Below are 19,850 nucleotides of genomic sequence, written 5' to 3'. Positions count from 1 at the left end.
GCACATGAAAGGACGAGTAACTTTTCTGATTCATTAGCTACATTTTCTACTCATCATTGAGTGTCAAGAGAACAAGGGGTTTATCAGACAAGAGGAGATGCTTGTAGGGTTAATCATTCCAAATCCATGTTCTCTGAATAGGTAAGTGGATAGTTCTTTGTGCTGATAGCATGTTGAAGCTTCCACCATTTTTCAGGATAAAACCCATGGCCCTTAAAGAAGGAACCACTTATCGTTTGAGTGAGGAGACAGAAACCAACAGGACCTGAAAACACGCCTTTGTCCTGGACCTAAATAAAAGCCTGTTCAAATTGTGACAGCTTTTTAAATTCTTTCCTTTTTTCTCTATAGGCTTTACATATGTAATTAAGGAGTTGGGACTCTCAGCAGGTGAACTTGTTGGAAAGAAAGCTGGGGTAAGCTCTGGAGCAATGCGCTGTCTTGCTTCATTCTGATTCCCACGTTTATCTCCATCTGAGTCCCCGTATGTTCAGAAATAAAAGCCATTCTAAAGGACAAGGATTTTTCAGTGAGCAAATTCAAAAGATTTTCATATACACTTGAAAGTAATCCAGAAAAGGAACTGCATTTGAACATATTGCATTTGGAAAGGAATGCTTTGAACAAAGGCTGTATTATTAAAGCCCATTTAGTGGCTGCTTTGAAAAGACCAACGTCTATCTGGGTTTTTAAGTTCTTGTGCACTTAATTACAGCAAAAAAGAGTAGAATTCAAACCACATTCTGGGCATACCTTGTCCATGTCAGATCAAATACTCCTCTTCCCTCTCCTCACAATCTTCCTGGATTCCTGCCCACACCAGTGTCCCTTCTCTCTGTGGCCCCACGAGGCCTGGACTAACTCACAGAACCATCTCTGCTTACCTGACCAGGACACTGGACCATCTCCCCACCCAGACAGAGAGCACCTGGGTGGCAGGGGTCTTGTCTTATTCACCTCAGCATCCATGGAGTCTGGACAAAGCTCACGATCAAGACATGTCAGCTGGAGGGATTTTGTGCTACTTCTAGATATCCAGGAGGTCAAGTTTGGATGCAGAAATATTGGGATTTACAAGCCATTCCAGTTGTTTCTGAGAACATGTATTTTGGTTTATGGAAGACCACATATTTGTAATGTGAAATATAACAAAATCCAGGTTGAACACAGCTTTCATAGAGTCATATTAATTACTTTAATAGAATGTTGGCTTTTTGACACTTGCGGTGAGGAAATAGAAGTTTTGTTGACAAACGGGGGCAACAGCTAGGGAGTCTGGCTCCCTTGGGATAGTGTAACACTTTGAGGGGTAGGGAACTAGACTGAGAGATGACAAGGAAATGAGGAGGCCAGATTACCATGGGGCCACCTAAGGGAAGGCAGCATACAGAGGGAGGCTGTTGCAGCAGACACAGTCAACCATCCGTTCCTTATAATAGCTCTGATTTGAGTCAGGGTGGCAATATGCCCATCTTAATACACCCACACTTCCAGACTCCCTTGCTTCTAGGGTTGACCAGGCGACACAGTTCAGCCAAGGAGGTGCCAGAGGGGTCACTGGGTGCAACTTCCAGGAAAACTTCTTCAAGAAGTAATTGAGAGCTACCATTTTTACTTTTACTCTTTGCCCTTCTTCCTGGAATACAGAGCTAGTACTTAGAGGAGGGACTCATTTCACCATTGCAAGGATGAAAACCACGTGCCAGGGGTGATGGAAAAGAAATACAGCAGCCTGGAACCTGATGACCTCATGGAATTGCCATGTCACCCTTGGATGGTTTATCTCCAAATTTCCAGGGATAGGAGAGAAATAGACCACTCTTTGGCTAGGCCACCATACCTGATCTTCAGTTCTGCATGGCTGGCTGAATGCAATCCTGATTTATGCTGGGCTGTGCCGGAAGAACAGAGCACATTGTTCCAGTCCTGCCTCCTGCCCTTATTGATAAGTGTGCAACCTAAGGATGTCATTTCCCCGAATGTGAAACTGGGGTGGGGGTGGAAATCACTGTCTTAACACCTCACAGGTGATGTTAAAGACCAAAAATTATTTGAAAACATTTCAAAAGAATAGAGAATTTTATATAAAGTGTTATTAATATGTTTACTAATAAGTTACAAAAAGGGGCTAATGTGATGAAGCCAGGCTTAGAAGACATTAAGAAAATGTGGTATTTGGAATTCAAAGTCTAGGAAAGGAAACTTCAGGCCTCAAGGGATTCCCATAGAGGGAAACTTAGAAGCCAGGGCCCTAATTCTTTGATTTTTATTCCCTCTGTCATGACTATGTGCCAATCACAAGATAGGCACTGATAATTTTCAGAGGCAGGAATCATTACTTGGGGCTGTTGGAAATGTAGCACTTGCCTGAAGGAAATAAGTGCCCCGGCAGGAAGTCCTGAGAAAGGAGATGGGCTGGAGGCAGAAGGAGTGGCTAAAAGGCTTCTTCACTCACAGGCCCAGGGGTTGGAACTGACACAGAACCTCTGCAGATTCTCAAGCAGGAAAGGGAGGACGTAAAGGAAATGATGTTCTAGAACTGCAACCTGATAAGCCTAAGTGGTTCCTGGAAGAGAGCAAAGTCAGAAGGTAAACAATGTCGTTGGCATTTGCATGTGGATTCACAGCCTACAAAACTGTGTTAGATGAAAGGTAAACTGTTACAGGGAAGAAAGTTTATGGTTGGACGTATGGTAGCTTGGTTTTGATGCTGAGATCTAGGGAAAGTCAGTAATGGATTCAAATCATGCTCTGTGTTCTTCTGGCCCTGTTCTTGAGTGTCAGGCCTAGGAGCTGGTCTCTGTCTTCATCTTGAGGTCTAGAGTTTACACGAGACCCCAGTTTTATCAAACAATCCATGTAGGGATCCCTGGGTGGTGCAGTGGTTTAGCACCTGCCTTTGGCCCAGGGCGCGATCCTGGAGACCCGGGATCGAATCCCACATCCGGCTCCTGGTGCATGGAGCCTGCTTCTCCCTCTGCCTGTGTCTCTGCCTCTCTCTCTCTCTCTGTGACTATCATAAATAAATAAAAAAAAAAAATTAAAAAAAAGCAAACAATCCATGTAGCTGGATCTCTCTTTTGGTAATCAGCCAAGTACTGGAGTCTAAAACCTTGCCTCTGATTCCCAGTCCTGTGGCAGGTGTCACCAGCTTCTCTGAGGGTCACTGCCTGTGTGCCTGTCTGAATCTAAGAATGCCAGCTCTGGGAGGCCACATCATGGGGTCTGTCTGCCTTGTCTGTCTGCTCAAGCGCTGTGAAAGGTGATTGCCAAAAAAAAAAAAAAGAGAGAAAGAAAGAAAGGTGATTGCCCTTCAGTGTAAGGAATAGATATTTAGAAGCTCCAAGGAGATCAGAGAAGGATCTAAAAAGCAGAGAGGGCTCTGGTCCCAATTCTCATTTGTATGGCTGTCTTAGGGTAGAGATGGTGGGTAATGGCTTCCTTCCTGTCATATGTAGGTTCCCAAGGCTTGTAAATGGAGGTGGGGAGGGGGATCCAGAAATTGCTATATTGAGGCATGTACATAAACAAAGAGAGCTGGTGGGATCCTGAAAGACTTAATGTTGGGGCAAGGAGGACATAGCATATGTGGATGTTCCCACTGAGGCAAAGGAGGGAAGCCAGCATTATTGATTGACTGCCGCCCATCCCAGTAGACAGGTGGATCCGGTGGCAGGTGCAACCAGGAGACACAGGCCCCCAGAGACCGAGGGGATAAGACTGTGAGGTCTGTGTGGACCGGATGGTAGCACAAAGATCAACTACCGCCTCCTTAAACTTGCCCTATGCCCAGATGCTGCACAGAAAATGGGAAAGAGAAACTTGAAAGACTGAGGATTTGCCCCAGGGAGACTGGTAGAGCCAATTAAAACCACAATTACTATGCTACACACTTTTTGCCCCTCCCCCCTTAGTAGAGTTAGTAGCTCTTAGGACATTTGGGATCTATTCTCAGAAATAAAGTTAGTTCTGTATGTCTGGAACATTGCCTATAAGTTTCAACACCAGCACCCACTGTTTCCAGAGTTCAATTCAATGGGCAGAGGGAAGACAGAATGAGAAATGGAACCAGATACTCCTACGGAGGTAGGGCAGGTACTAGATATACCTGAAGTTCAGGGAAGAAAGGCGGGTTGTGCAGGTACAATACAATAGCCAGGGATAAGCAACAGGTGGTAGGTAGGCCAAAAGGTGTCCTAGGGTTCCGTAACAGGTGGGTAGGTGGAGAGGCTGAGCAGAGAGCTCCGTCGACTTTAGCAGGTGGCTGGGGCTGGGGGGCCGGCCCCACCCACAGAACTGGGGCACGGGGCAGAGAGTAGTAGTTCCAGGGCCACTCAAAGGAAAATAACAAAAGAAAGCAGAGTTTTGGTCTGAAAGGGCAAGGGAACAGGACAAGCAATCAAGCCAGGAACATAAGAACTCCATCTAGTATGGATGTGGCTTCCAGGAGAGGTTACAGCCCAGTGTCGGACCAGACCGAAAACACATCGACTGGGTGTCTCACTAGAGCTCCTCAGTTTTCCTGGTCTAGGAGGCAGCTGGCTCCAGAACCTACTGTGAGTCTGATTCCACATACTTTCCAGGGGCATGTGGAATGTGTGGTTGCCCGCGGGAAGTCGAGAGCGGGTAAGGAGAGGTATCAAATGGTCCAAAGGGAAGAGAGAGGTAGGATGGTGCCTGGCGGGACCCCGCCTGACCAAATAAGCAAAGAGAACTTCAGAAGCCGTGTGATTGGTTGTGGCTCAGGGCTTGATGAATTTTCCTCCCTTCCATGAGGATGTCTGGGCCTTTATCCAAGGAGCGAGTACGCAGACAGCACCTGCTGGAGATGTTATGTGGCCCTCAGGGGCCTATCCAAGCCTCCAGTACCCGGGTGCCCAGCCGCCTTCCCAGTGAGGAGTTCTGCTGTGAGATTGCCAGGGATCCGGTATTAAGTCCTTCAGGGTCCCACCAGCTCTCCTTTGTTTATCTACATGCCTTGATGTGGCCATTTCTGGATCTGGGGACACATCAGCCCTGGGGCTAGCTTCCGGCTGTGAAGGATCCCCCCCGAAGCAGATGGGGAAACACCTGCTGTGTGGAGGTCAAACTGATACCCAGAGGCTGGTCCCTTCTTGGCAGGTCTAGATCAGCAAAGGGATCCCACTGGGAAATTTCCCACTGGGAAATGCTTCCAGAAGAGAGGGGATGAGACCATTTTTAGGGGGCCAAGGAACTGATGGGTATGCCATACTTTAAAAAAAAATTTTTTTTAAAGATTTTATTGATTTATTCATAAGAGACACACAGAGTGAGGCAGAGACATAGGCAGAGGAAGAAGCAGATTCCCTGCAGGGAGCCCAATGCAGGACTCAATCCCAGGACCCCAGGGTCACAACCTGAGCCAAAGGCAGATGCTCAACAACAGAGCCACCCAGGCGTCTCAGATATGCCCTTTGGAGAGACCAGAGGTTCTCACTGGCTCGAGGACGCTGACCTCCCCAAGAAGCTGATGACACACTAAAGACCTTTTCCCAGAAAAGCAAGCACGTTCACTCATATGCACGAACCTCAGTGAGATCAGGAACATTCTGTGGAGGATCTTCACTCACCAAGAGATAGTGTTCCTGAGCAAGAGAGTTAGCAGATCCAAGTTTTTCAGCCTCATGTTGCCATTAGAGATGGAATACAAGGGGCAGGAAAGAGGTTCAGATTTTCACCCAAGGTTCATGAGAAGTTAGATGTGAGTGGAAAGTGACCTTGGATACCTGCAGGAACCCTGGGTCTCTGAGTTGGAGAAGAAAACCCTGATGTGGGGGTGGACAGCGGAAACCATGTGGGTCACAGTCTTGGCCCTGCTACTTGCTCACGCCAAGACCTTGGCTGGTCACTTGACCTCTCTGGTCTTAACTCTCTCACCTGAGAGAGGAGGCTACTCTCTCATGTATTGGGTTCTTGGACAGTTTCACTGAGACAGCACGGATGACAGTGAAACTCTTGGTAAAAGGGAACATTCTGTGGAAAATGTAAATTATATCATCCGAGTCACCTGCTAGCTCGTGGCCCAGGATAGGACCTGGTCCTTCTCAGCCAACAGTGTTTCCTGGCTCCCGCCTTGGTCCTGGGACAGCCAAAGGAGTAGCCCTGCGTGTCCTAATTGAAACTCACTGTCCCAGCCATTTGTGGCACCAACCTTCTCTCCTGAGCCTATAAAGTACAAAGCCTCGGTCCAGTGGTTTTATGAGCCTCAGGATAGCTTTGCTCATTGTCATGTGTTCAATTGTGTCCCCTAAAACATCATGTATGGAAGCTCTGACCTCCGGTACCTCAGAATGTAACCTTATTTGGAAATAGGGTCATTGTTCATGTCATTAGGTGAGATGAGGTCGTTAGGATGGGCCCTGGTCCCATACGACTGGTGTCCTTATAAAAAGCGGAAATTTGGACAAAGAGGTAGATACATAGAGAGGGAAGAGGACATAGACACAGGGAAATGGCCTTCTGTATTCCAAGCAGGGAGGCAAGGAGAGGCTCCACTTGTGCCCTCACAAGGGACCAACCCTGCCAACACCTCAAGCTCATGCTACACTTCTGATCTGCAGACTGGGAGGAAACAAATTTCTGTTCAAAATTTTTAGCCATTTTGTGGTACTTTGTTATGGCAGCCTTAGCAAACCACTACACTCGCTGTCATCATCAAAAAAAAAAAAAAAAAAAGAAAAGAAAAGAAAAGAAAAGAAAGAGAGAGAGAGAGAAAAAAAGAAAAAAAGCAAGCAAGCAATTTTCCCTTCTCTTCTCTCTTTTCTTCAGATTTGTAAATATTGGCCGGGAAATAGCACACCAAGCTTAAACACATATATGTATTTCCGTGGATCCTATAAAATCATATTGGTTGAAGGTTAGAATAATCTCCTAAATTAGGAGTTCAGTTCCTTTTACAAAACACCATCACTCAAGACTGCAAATTACATCCTGCATTTAGCTTTCCCGCTTTCACACTAATGTTAGATAGAACTCCATTGCCCCAACCAGGAGCTTTTTGCTTAATCCTGAGTATTACTGCAGGATAAAGGGAACATAATGAAATGTTAATGGTGTTTACTGAGGGTAAAGACTCCTCAGCTCTGGAGCCTCTGGCGTGACTCCTCTGCCAGCCTGAGACCAGCGCATTTTTCTCACAAAAGTTTGCAAACCTAGCACAATCTGAAAGACAATGGGGACGGGGATACTGCTTTTTAGATAAATCTTTGGATCTCCTGAAAACAATGTGTTCACTTTCCTGAGCCAAATTAAGAGGTTCTGGGCTGCCTTTAAGCAGCAGTCAGCCTCAGAAGCTGTGCAGGCAGCGTTAAGCTCAGCTGGGCTGGTGTGTGGGAGAGAAGTTTTCCTAAGCAGATTATTAACAGGAAATTATTTGTCTGAGGTTCCAAATGGTCTTTCACTGCCAGGCCACAAAAATTCCTTATTTTTAAATAAACGATTTTGGGCAAAAACAACTAGAATACTCAGAAAATTCATTAGATGAATTCTATGAATTCTAAGTCGAGACCTCCCCATGCTACATTGACAAGGCTCAGCTTTGAGGACCACCGTGGCCACCATGCCATTGACCTCTGAGTCCGCCGGGCTTGGACGGAGAGCCCCCAGCCCAAGGCTGGTGCCCAGTAGGTCTGGAGATATTTGTTTAAGGCATGCAGGATGGATTTTGGTGCAACAAATCAGTACGAGCTGATGGAAACTGGATGGAATATGTTCCGTGATGTAGGAGAGATACGATCATGCGGCTCAGAGACGAGTTTTCACACTTTGTCATTGCCAGTGAACCTGGAGAAATTATCCGGTCTCCTTGAGCTCGGTTTCCTCACCTGTAACTTAGCTTCTAAGTCTCCTTTAACCTTGAAAAGGTCAATGCAGAGACTTTCCTTGTGTCATGGTGGAGTGCAAGACCGCTATGAACTAAAATGACAAGATGTGGGTTCTAGTCCCGCCTTGCCACCGCTGAGCTTAGGGGCCTCCTTCAAGCTGCAAAAATTGGGAGGATTTCTATGAGAAATTAATTTCTAACAGAGGAAATAGCTTTTACTATAAAGGCTTGTAGAATGTAGTATGTATCATGAGTTTGGAGCCTGGAGTGGGATTTTGGAACAAGGCCTATTTGAATTCAGCTTAAGTGGGACATCTGGGTGGCTCAGTGGTTGAGCGTCAGGCTTTGGCTCAGGTCATGATCCAGGGGTCCTGGTCCCCCTGCGGGGAGCCTGCTTCTCCTCCTGCCTATGTTTCTGCCTCTCTCTTTCTCTTCCTCTCTGTCTCTTATGAATAAATAAATAAAAATCTTTAAAAAGTAAATAAATGCAGCTTAAGTATTATCAGGAAGGGTTATTAAGTGACAGTAATATTCTCAAGAAGTAATAGTAACTATTATCAAGAAGCGCTTGTGCTCTCAGACTTTTGTTTGAGAATTTTACGTGCCTCGGACCCAGAAGGGTCGCTAACTGTTTTTTTTTTTTTTTTTTTTATAAAATCTGATACTCGGTGATATGTCCGCCTGCCTGCTGCTTACTGTGTGTTCTTGAAATTTTCCTTTGTTCCTTTTGGACCTGATCAGAGGCCCAGAGGTGATAGTGAGTATTGCTATTGAATGACTGACAAATTGTTTCCCAGGAAGGTGGTACCAAGTCCACACTTCCTCTACGACTGTAGGTGTAGCTTGTCAGTTTTCCCACGGCTGGGCGTGCATTGACTATTGACATTAAGCTGAACTTTGCTACTTGAATAAAAGAACTACCACACTGGTCTTTTAAGGGGGCATTTCTTTAATAAATAGCGAGGTCAAATATTTTTTTTTTCAATGGTTGTTGCAAGAGCTGTTTGTGTTGGCCATAAAATATCTTTTTATATCCTTTATCAAGTTGGATATTATTGCATTTTAGTGTCGTATTTAATAACATGCTTGTATTCATTTCCTAGGGGTGTCATAATAAATTACCATAAACCCGGCCTTAAAGCAACATAAATTTATTTGCTCAGAGTTCCAGAGGCAGGAAGTCTGAGTTAAAGTATCAGCAGAGCCATGCTGTCTTTGAAGGCTCAGGGGCTTTCTTTCTTTGCCTCTTCCAGCTTTTGCTCCTTGCCATCAGTCTTTGGTGTACGTTGGCTTGTAGACACATCACTCCAATCCCTGCTTCCATATTCACACAACTCCTCTTTGTTTGTTTCTGTGTACAAATTTCCCTCCTCTTTGCAGGACACCAGACAGATTAGGACGAACCCTAATCCACTATGACCTCATCTTAATTTTACTGCATTTGAAAGGGCTCTATTTCAAATAAGGTCTAAGACATTAGGACTTAAAACTATTTTTTTAAACTTCTTTTTTTTTTTAGAGAGAGAGAAAGAGAGCACACATGAGCAGAGTGAGGAGAGAGAAGGATGAGGCAGAAGGAGAGGGAGAGAGAGAATCTTAAGTAGGCTCCATTCTGAGCTCAATCCCACGACCCTGACATCATGACCTGAGCCGAAATCAAGAGTCAGATGTTTAACCAACTGAGCTACTCGGGTGCCCCTAAACTGATTTTTTTGAGGGGGGCACTCTTCAGCCCACAACAATAGTTAAAAAGAAAATATGGGCAGAAGGTTCTTCTGATGGGGAAGGAGCAAAAAATTGGCAGGTGAGTGATAACTCAGAGAAAAATCTGTGTAGGTTTATTACCATCTGTTACATCAAGGTACTAGAGAAAGCCATGCTTTCTGAATTTTAAACTCTTTGAATTTGAAAAGCATATAAATTAGGTCCTAAGATTTCAGAATACTGGTTACTTACCAGTGCAACTATAAAATTCAGCTCGGGTAATCTAGTAAAGTGGAAAGCACATGCTACCATAGGGTCAAACACTCTGGGTTGGAGGTGGGGGCTGTCCCTGGTTCTGGATCAGTTAGCTGTGTGACTTAGAATCATTTGCTTAATTAACATATATCTATTCCTGTTCTAAAATCTGTAACATGTCAGATATAGACCACCTTTAAGGGTTTTAATTCTAACCTGAGTCTAATCACCTATGGCTGCAAAGGCCATCATAAGGTAAATCCATTTACTTCAGTGTCCACATTTGTATTTGTAGGGGTAAATGACTCTTCAGTTTTGTGTTTAGGCATCAATGCTAAAGTTAGTTTATATTTATAAAGTTAGTTATTAGGCTAAAGTTAGTTTATATTTAAGCTATTGTTATCCTTGAATATTGTGTTGGATTTGGAGAAGGCCAAGAGCTCTGTCAGATGCTGAGATGCTCAGATAATCAATCCACACTTTGTTCTTTCCACAGGAAGAGAGGATATTTTCCAAATATAAAAGGCTCATTGATGTTGGAAGTGAAACTAGTGATTTAACTATAGAGTTTTCATCTTCAAAGCCCTTTATAAACAAGAGATTTGGTGGGACCTGGGATAAGAGATTCCGGAACCCAGCACAAATAGGGTCAGATGTAGAAGAATCCAGAGCCAGCCTCTGTCTCTGCTGAGATCAAATGTGCTTGTTCAAGTTGGGTTTTAATGCATATTTCTGTTTGCATGCAGGTCCTTCTGCAACAACTATCTATGGTTTATTAAACATTCAGGACTAAAATTAAACTAGATATTGTTTGTGGATGTCTATTCACTCAATTGAAAAAGCCAAGAATAATATAATGGAGGGAGATGGGCACACAAAATCTGGGTTAATTTTCAACATTTTTTACTGGTAAGGACCAGGATTCACCTCTTTGATGAGTCTCTGCTACATTTTTTTTCCTTTTTTTTTTTTTAAAGATTTTATTTATTTATTCCTGAGAGAGACACACACACACACAGAGGCAGAGACACAGGCAGAGGGAGAAGCAGGCTCCATGCAGGGAGCCCGACACGGGACTCCATCCCAGGTCTCCAGGATCACACCCCGGACTGCAGGCCACGCTAAACCGCTGTGCCACCAGGGCTGCCCTCTCTGCTACATTTTTAATTCAATGATCGTGAAACCTTCTCTGTTTCATGTAATCTTGAATAAGAGTGGTGACAATATTTTGAAAGTGAATTCATTTATCATTCCAAGGAAATCTAATGAAGTTCACTTTGTTACATCGGGCCATGGTGATGCTTTTTTTTTTTTTTTTAAGATTTTATTTATTTATTTATTTATTTATTTATTTATTTAGATATTATTTATTTATTCATGAGAGACACACACAGAGAGGCAGAGACACAGGCAGAGGGAGAAGCAGGCTCCCTGCAGAGAGCCGGATGTGGGACTCGATCCGGGTCTCCAGGATCACACCCTGGGCTGAAGGCGGCACTAAACCGCTGAGCCCCCCGGGCTGCCCAAGATTGTATTTATTTATTCATTAGAAAGAGAGAGAGACAGAGAGAGAGAACACATGCAAGTGAGGGGGAGGAACGGCGGGGCGGGTGGAGGGAGGAGCAGACTCTGCCTTAAGCAAGGAGCCCAGTGCATGGGGCTCCCTTCCAGGAGCCTGAGATAATAACCTGAGCTGGAACCAAAAGTCTGCTGCTTATATGACTGAGCTACCAGGTGCCCCCATGATAGTGCTCTTGAATCTTCTATCACTTCTTGCTTGCCTGTACACTAGTCACTCTCGATTTCTGAACATCAGTCCACACTCCCTTCTATACCAGACAAACTCCTCCTTATTCCTCACAGCCCTACTCGACCCCTCCCACTGAGCTAATCCTTCTCTCTCCTAAGTTCCAAAAATACTTTACGTTTTCCTCTATGAAAGAGCTTATCTATATAACATGATTAAGGTAGTCCCTGTTAGAACAGGAATACTTCAGAGGTACCTGGCTGGCTCAGTTGGTAAAGCATGTGACTCTTGATCTTGGGGTCATGAGTTTGAGCCCATGCTGGGTACAGAGATTACTTAAAAAAAAAAAAAAAAAAAAGCAGAAAACCCTTAGTACTTCATGAGTGAGTAGTCTGAGTCTTCACTTTTGTATCCTTAGAGCCTCGTATACGGGGGGGGGGGGGGTATTTAATGGGATGTCTGTTAAGCAGGTAAGAAATAGGGCAACCTATAAAAGTTGTTGCCTTTTATCTCACTAACTGGAGACTCCATTGGATAAGAAAAAGAGATCCAGATATATCATTAAGTGCACATTGTCAATTTTTTTTTCTAACTCCTGTATCACTTCCAGGGCAACAATGTGCTATTTCAGAGCAGACTAACCACTACTTTGGGAAAGTCTGGTATTTTCCTTTTCTTCAAAACTGCCATTTAACTGGGGCTGGCAAATGGGATGTTAGGTCTTCATGTAGCTATTTACCCACCTGGCTCAAGCATCTCAGGTGAGCTTTGTGGAAACAATTCCTTAAAAAAACACTCTTTCCAAGAATGAGCTAAATATGACTTAGAAATACTACGATGGGTGTTCCAGTTTGTGTGATTGTAGAAGGTACACCAGGCAGTGTTCCTCCCCACCTTTTTTTTTAACCAGTGATTATCCAGCAAGTTTTTCCCACTTATGATTCATAGTCCTGATGTTAGAGCAATTTTGGACAGTGTTCATCATTTCTAGGGAAAGTTTTTTTAGCCTTTCTGTTAATTTTACACTTTAAAAAAAGTGGTTAAAATAGGATAGTTCCTGTATGTCCTTTACCCGGCTTCCCTTAACGTTAACATCTAACCACAGTACAATGTCTCAAACCAGCATATTAACCTTGATTCAACACTATTTTTACCAACCTATGGGTTTTATTAAGAATTCACCATTTTTCCCACTCACGTCCTTTAGCTGCTTTAGGAGCCAATCCAGTACTGCACGTTACGTTTTGTTATAAAATTAACTGTTTTCTCTAAGCTGTTACAGTTCTTCAGTCTCTCTTTGTCTTTTGTGACCTTGACACTTTCAAAGAGCACCAGCCAGTTATTCCCTCAGTTTGGATTTCTCTGATGTCTTCTTACGTTAGGCTGAGGTCATGCATTTGGGCCAGAAATACCCATGATACCATGCCCTTCCCAGTATATGTAAAAAATTCTCATATTCACATTTTGTGTGGGTGTTGGAATTTGCTTGTTATTTATTTATTTTTTTTTTTTGGAATTTGCTTTTTAAAAGATAATTCCTTCATCTTTATAAAAATTATTTATGTTTATTTTTATTTATTTACTTTAAAGATTTTCTTTATTTATTCATGAGAGACACACAGAGAAAGACAAGACACAGGCAGAGGGAGAAGCAGGCTCCATGCAGGGAGATTGCAGACTCAATCTCTGGATGCCAGGATCACAACCTGAGCCAAATGCTGATGTTCAATCACTGAGCCATCCTTGTGCCCCAAGATTTTATTTATTTAGTTTTAAAGAGAGAGAACACACATGTGCGAATGGTGGGGAGGGGCAGAAAGAGAGAAAGAGACTCTCAAGCAGACTCTGACCTGAGTGTGGAGCCCCATGTAAGGCCAGATCCTATGACCCCAAGATCACTACCTGAGCCAAAACCAAGAGTTGGACACTCAAATGACTAAGCCACCCAGGCACCCTGATAATTACTTTTAAAACAAATAACAGGGCAGCCCCAGTGGCTCAGCAGTTAGTGCCACCTTTGGCCCAGGGCATGACCCTGGAGACCTCGGATTGAGTCCTGCATCAGGCTCCCTGATTGGAGCCTGCTTCTTCCTCTGCCTGTGCCTGTGCCTGCGCCTCTCTCTCTCTCTCTCTCTCTCTCTCTCTCTCTGTGTGTGTGTGTCTTTCATGATTAAATAAATTAAAAAATCTTAAAAAAAATAAAATAAAACAAATAACATATATAAGGATGCCTGGGTGGCTCAGTCAGTTAAGCATCGGCCAGAGTCATGATCTCAGGGTTGTGAGATTGAGCCCACATCAGGTTCCACACTCAGCGGGGAGTCTTCTTGAGATTCTCTCCCTCTCCCTTTCCTTCTGCCCTTCCCCATTCTTGCACTGTTCCCCCACCCTCTAAAATAAATTAATAAATCTTTTAAAAAAACCCAAATATTCTCTGCATTTCTTAAGAATTTAGCAGATCCCTCAATCACTTAAAGTTTGGAATCATGATTTATGGAAGGATTCCTTTAGAAGACTATTTGTTTCTCTACCTCTGGGTAATTTGAGAAGAGATGGTGCTGGCAGTCCTTCTCTTATCATGACAGCAGAGACTCATTGTCAACCAGCGGCCTTCTGCTGCTGAAAAGCTGGCAGTCCATTTCCAGGCTTTGGCTAATTGTAAACTGCTTCTTAGGTTGGGCTCGTCCAGAAGCCAACCCTGAGACACTGAGTTGAATGTAGGTCACTTACCTGGTGGGAGAGCAGGCAAGAGAGGGTAAAAGACTGGAGCATTAATCTGCAGCCCCTAGCAATCATTGGATGAGGGCTGCTCTAGGGCACTTTTTTTCTGACATTCTGGCCCATTCCAAATCAGAGACTACCTCCAGATAGAGTCACTGGGGCCCCCAGTAGAATGTCTTGAAAGCCCTTAGTGTTTAAAGCAATTGGAAGTACCTAGAAATCTGGTAGGGACACCCCAATGCCCTTTCTGTCCTCCCCTTCTTTCTTTTTTTTTCTCTCACCACATTCTCCAATATTAAAAAATAAAAACCCTAAGTGGTGGATGGGGTAGAGATGAAAGGGGAGGGCATCAGAAAAGAAGTGTTGTGTAAGGTAAAAATCCTCAGCTACTGGCAGTGCTATAATTAATATACTCTTACATTTTTGGATCAGTCGATGCTAAGTTCTATTTTTAAAAGATGAAGACCCAAGGCAGAAAAAAATGTGTATCTTATAAACTTAAAAAAAGCTGTTGTTTTCCAAGCTGTGGTCTTTCTTCCCAAACTTTAGAACCGTGAGATCAGTTATAAAGAGAGTGCATTACCTGAGCTTGGGGATGTCATGGTACCATCAACACTTCACTGAAAACACGCTGCAATGGAAGTACATAACACCCAACATTGGGAGTTTATTCTTTTCAGAAGCTTTCTGGCGACTCAATGACACATCTTGCAGTGGGGTAGTCTTAGAAGTTCTGAAATGGCCCCCAAAACTGGAGGAAGGGATTAAAAGGGGGTTGGAAACATGGAGCTTCAATATTTTGCTCTCTGGTCAGATGTCTGTAGATGAGTTGTTTACCTAATTCCTCACCTATAAGATGGGAATATTTGCACCTATTTCATGTGGTGACCGTGAAATTGGATAAGGTCATGTTGTTGAGAAATGCCTGGTCTAGGCTTGGTCGAAGTAGGCTCTTAGCATGTGGGGGTGGGGTGGGGAGGCAACTTCTCACTGAACCTTAGGGTTGTGTCATCCATGTGCTGCACGTATTCTATCCCAGGTGACCTTTGTACTAACCTTATGAGGCCTTTATTATTATCCTCATTTTGCAGAGTAGAAATTCAGTTCCCAGGGCACCGGAGTGGTTCAGTCAGTTAAGTGTCTGCCTTTGGCTCAGGTCATGATCCCGGGGTCCTGGGAGCAAGTCCCACATCTGGCTTCTCCCTCTGCCCCTCACCATGCTCCTGTTTTCACTCTCTGGCTCTCTCTCTCTCTCAAATAAATAAATAAATAAATCTTTTAAAAAAAGAAAAGAAAGAGAAATTCAGTTCCCAGAGAGGCTGAGTCCTCTGCCTCTGGTCACACAATTGTCAGTGGGCAACTTAGGATTTGAACCCAGATCTGCCTGATTCTGAGATCTGTTTTACCACACATTTCCCCTACATTAGGAACACCAAGCCGAAGTGAAGAGAGTGGGTGGAGGTGGAGCACCTTCTTCCTCCTTGTCTTCTCCCATCACAATGAACAAATAAAGAACACCTGGAAGCTCTACCTCCTAAGCCAAAGGGATAAGAGGATAGAATATGAACAACTTGACTCAGCACAGTGTCCCAGGTGTGATGCTGGGCACTACACGAAAGGTTATCTTGCTTAAGAAGGATTGGAGTGCAGCAAGACAAGCTCTCTGTTCTGGTTGCTGCACCAGGCTGGCCAGGGAAGGCTTTTCTGAGCATGGCTGAGGAGCTCGTGGAGGTCCTCTGGTCTCTGCAGGCTCCTGCAGCCCTGCCCTGGGTGCAGCAGCTGCTGAGCTTCCAGTCCCCGGTCCTGGGCTAGCCCAGGGCCAGGAGGCACAGAGATGGTGGTTCCAGCTTGCATGGTGGCAGTGTCTAGAATGTGGGTGACAGGCCAACTGCTGGCTCTTGGCCTCTGTGCCCTTGTGTTCCAGGTCCTGCCCAGAGGTTGCTTGCCACCTTAAGGTGCTGCCCCCTCTCCTGCGAGCCAGATTTGGACTAAGGTTTCAATAGACCAGGGACGTCATCGGGGAGGGCTGAGGTGTCAGAAAGCAGAGGGGAAAGGGCGTTGGGAAAAAAAGGCAGCATCAAAGGTATAGCAACTCACTGCAGTGAGCCACTATTCAGAACCAGGCAAGTCAAAGGACACCTGTGTCAACCACCTTCTTGACACCTGGCCACACTGACATCACTTGCAATTTGGGTATTGGTGGGTTTCCACATGGAAAGAGTGTGGAAAGGCGTGGACAGGTTACTCAATTAGAATGTATAAATCCTACTACCTTAGAGGAATTTGATGTGTTACAATGGCCACGAAATACCAATTAACTGGACTACAGGTGATGATCAAATTTATTTTTTTCTTAAAGATATTAATTAAGGCTATTTCTACAGTAGCTATGGCATTGTAAAATAGCTAGAGGATTCCAGCCAAATAATGACTTTGCAGGGTCTTTGGACACTGTTTAAAGTGTTTCCCTTCAGAAGAAAAGACTAACATCTGAAGAAGCTGACTATAGCATTTCTTAGTGTGCATCTGGAGGATTCTAGGTGAATTTGAGTACACAGGGGACATAAATCCAGTGGACTGTTAACAGACGTAAGGAAAATAACCGCAGGCCCCCAGAAGAAGAGTCAGAGGGCAGAAGCTGGCACCTGAACAATAAGCATTAGTGTAGCTGGATTTGTGCTTGAGGCAGAGAGAGATGAGGAAGTACTTCCTATAATCCTTAATTTATAGGTTGGAGAAGAAAGGCATTAAGAACCAAGATGGGATTTGTCAGACTGGAGAGGAGCTGCCTGGAAAGTGGAAAGAAAGCCAGCACATGCTGAGGAAAGGGGCATTAGAGCATCATACGCTCTTAAAGACTAATAGAGTGTGGCTTTGCCTTTTATGTGACACACGCAAGTATAAAAAAGGAAAAAGAAAAAAAGTTAATGCAGTGAGAATAGATACAGATGACTTAAGCCATATTTCTGGAAGATTCTTGTCCAGTGTGAGAAGGCTGCACTCATAATCCAGGTGGAGAAGAATGTGCATGAACAAAAAATAGAAAACCACTGGATGCCAAATTGGTGGTGCTGGCCAGGAGGGCATGAGGAAGGCTATGAAGAGAAAATCCTTGCAGATGGCATTGGCCAAGACGTCATGGAAGACAGACTATGACCTGGTCCTGGAGGAGAGAAGGCTTTATGTTGGCAGAGGGAAGGAAGAGGCTATTCCAGAGGTGGGGAAGAAGACTGAATGGGTGGTGTGGGGTTGCTTTCTGGGGAGCCTTGGAAACTAGGAAGAAGAAAACATATTTGGGAACCTTGGCAGACTGGGCAGGAGGGTGGTGTGGGATTAATGGTATTTTAGGCTGTATCCAAAGCTGGTTTAGGGTAGAGGGCACCTTGGGCAATAGATTGGGTTCTCTGATCTCAGTGACAAAGCCTGTCCTGATTCAAAGATGATTACCAGGGATTCCAGCCAATGAAGCGTGAGCATTCTGACCCCAGCACCAAATTCCTATTGTGGACAGGAGCATCCGACTCTTTAAACCCGACACAGTGAATCACCCAATTCCGTCAACTCCCCAGTCTTCATGCTGACCAAGTCTCCCTGCAATTGCTGGTGGCCTCCACCTGGGCGGGTCAATAAGAAATGTGTCAGTTTAATTTAAAGATAAGAACTGATAAGTAAAATTGCCAAGGAGATAACATAACTAAATAGTCTATAGTTTTATCTACATAGCCTTAATAAGAAATAACCTGTAAACCAGTGTGATCATTAACACATAGGAATGTAGGCTATTAAATGTTCTTTTAAAGGTCATTATAGAAAGTGTTCAGAAATTTTTTTAAATTGCCAATGATTTTCTTACTTGCCCATAGGCATTTTTAAAACATCACAATCATGTTATACATTCAGTTAGCACATCCCCTTGCATCTAGAGCCTTTTCTGTTGTGATTGGCGATGTGCCGACAGTCCACGTGCCCTCTGCAACACTGTAGAGTAGCCCATCCCATGGATGGGCTGACATTTGTTTAACATTTCCTGAATTTTGACTATTTGTGATAGTTCTTCCTTTAAGAGGCCTTGTTCAGGGGCACCAGGGTGGCTCAGTCATTTGGGCATCTGCCTTTGGCTCAGGTCCTGATCCCAAAGTCCTGGGATCAAGCCCTGAGCCAGGCTCCTTGCTCAGCAGGGAGTCTGTTTCTCCCTCTCTCTCTGCCACTCCTCCTGCTTGTGCTCTCTCTTAGTCTCAAATAATAAATAAAATATTTTTTTAAAAATTGACCTTATTCAGACCTAAAATGTTTTCTTCCTAGAAAGACTATGTGTTCCACATGGTAATAGAAAGAAACACTTTGGTGATTCTTGATCTTTCTCAACACATTCTTTTTCCCTAGAGGCCGTGAGGAAGTGTGTTATCTTCCAGAGTCTGTAACACTGAGCACGTGTCGGATACAAGATGGTACCTGCTAAGTAATGATGTTTTTACCACTAAGAGTGGAATGTTCTCCCCATAAAGTAAAAGCTGTCCTTCAAGAAGACTAGTCTGCTTAATGGGTATGGGGGGTTGATGCCTCGACTTGACATGTGGCATTTCTAGTAATTTAGGCTGAACCCACAGCAGGGAAGGTAGAAGGAGGTGGAATGATGACTTGATTGAGTAACTTGGTCATGACAGCATAGTATAGTCCGCTTTGCCATCGGTTGAGTTTCTGTTGAATGGTTTAGCTCAGTGCAGCCGGCAAACAGGGAAAGGATGTTGACCCAATGCAGAAGTTGCCCTGGTTCATGGAGATTCCTGAATGGTAGTGTTGGGTACCTGCCAGGGCTGCAGCCTGTTCCTCAGCCTCCTTCATCCACTTCCTTCTTCTGTACTCTGTTCTTTCAATCTGTGTGCATTTTGCCCTGGTCCCCAGAACTCATTGGTGTCGAACCCTTATACCCATTCTGTGAAGAGAACAAGAGGGTGTTTGTTTAGAAATGCATGCATGTGTCACATCATATCAGAAATGCCCATCGAATTGAAAGAAAATAAGCTGGGGTGTACTGTGTATTGTGCTACCTAACTCTCTGGCAACCCTAGAAATGGAACCAAACACAGCTTTCTCTTCGGTAATGCTGCCTGCCTGGGCTCCTGGAGGAGAGCACCTGACATGAGGCAGCAAACCCAAGCACCTGGTCCTCCCATTATAGGAGTTCACAATGCCATCACCTGTCACAAGATTGAGCAGTGTTGTCAACCAGAGAGGGAACTTGGTTGAAGAATTGAGCTGGCAATAGGCTTAGCCCTTCTCTTGGGTCTATTCCTTTTTTTTTTCCCTTGGGTCTATTCCTGTTTACATCGTACACAGGCTTGATTGACTAAACAGATTAGATAAGCAAAAAAACATGACATTCTGTTCTAACATGAGTGTGCTACAGAGAGATTGGAAAGCTTGAGGAGGCCAGGGAAGGGTGGATGGAGAGAAGGAGGGACACAGGAGTTGCTATCAATTTGGGTAGAACTGCTTGTTTATTCATGGTTTCCATGAGTGTTTCAATCATAAAGAAAGGCTCTTCTCAGCATGTGGCAGAAAGGGGCCCTGTGATTCAGT

The 19,850-nt window shown here is 44.3% G+C and overlaps 1 protein-coding gene across 2 annotated transcripts in view; it reads left to right on the top strand.

Annotated features, from left to right (window-relative positions):
- The window catches only part of SPATA13 (spermatogenesis associated 13), a 346,365-nt gene that overhangs the window by 166,018 nt on the left and 160,497 nt on the right, over nucleotides 1–19,850 (top strand). The window lies entirely within an intron of this gene.

This window comes from Vulpes lagopus, chromosome 8, assembly GCF_018345385.1.
Source record: "Vulpes lagopus strain Blue_001 chromosome 8, ASM1834538v1, whole genome shotgun sequence".
Lineage (NCBI taxonomy): Eukaryota > Metazoa > Chordata > Mammalia > Carnivora > Canidae > Vulpes > Vulpes lagopus.
The sequence above is the reverse complement of the archived record's forward strand: the minus strand, read 5'-3'. Positions and strand labels throughout refer to the sequence as shown.